This window comes from Monoraphidium neglectum, assembly GCF_000611645.1.
Source record: "Monoraphidium neglectum strain SAG 48.87 unplaced genomic scaffold scaffold00317, whole genome shotgun sequence".
Classification (NCBI taxonomy): domain Eukaryota; kingdom Viridiplantae; phylum Chlorophyta; class Chlorophyceae; order Sphaeropleales; family Selenastraceae; genus Monoraphidium; species Monoraphidium neglectum.
In genome coordinates this window covers 16,819-17,328 of record NW_014013311.1, presented here as the reverse complement: position 1 = coordinate 17,328, position 510 = coordinate 16,819, and positions in this window count along the sequence as shown.

Below are 510 nucleotides of genomic sequence, written 5' to 3'. Positions count from 1 at the left end.
GAGAGAGAGAGAGAGAGAGAGAGAGAGAGACTACGCAGGCTGCAACGCCCGCGTAAATTTAGGACGAGGGGGCTGGCTTGCGGGGGCCGAGGCCGCCTCGCCGCCCCCCCACCAAGACACCCCGATGTGCCTGTTCCTTTTTTTGTTTTGGCGCCAAGCGCAAAGGACAGTGCAGCAGGCGGCAAGGCAACCGGCCACGCCCCCGATGGACATGATGAATTTGCAACAGACGCATCAACCAATGCAGGTTGATACATTGTTGGTTGACTCATTTGTTAGACTGATGAATAACAAGCTCACTGTGTAGTATTCCTCGCGTGCATTGGTGGCTGATCGCACTCGCCCGTGGTGACTGCGGTAGGCAGGGGCGGGGAGGGCCAGGCGCCATGTGTAAGCTGGTTGCTTGTAGGTTTGAACGCATGTGCGTGCATGGACAAAACTGCCCAGTGGGCGCACTGGGCAATGTATTTGTTGATGATGATCCACCCGGGCTGCTGGAGCTCCAGCCTG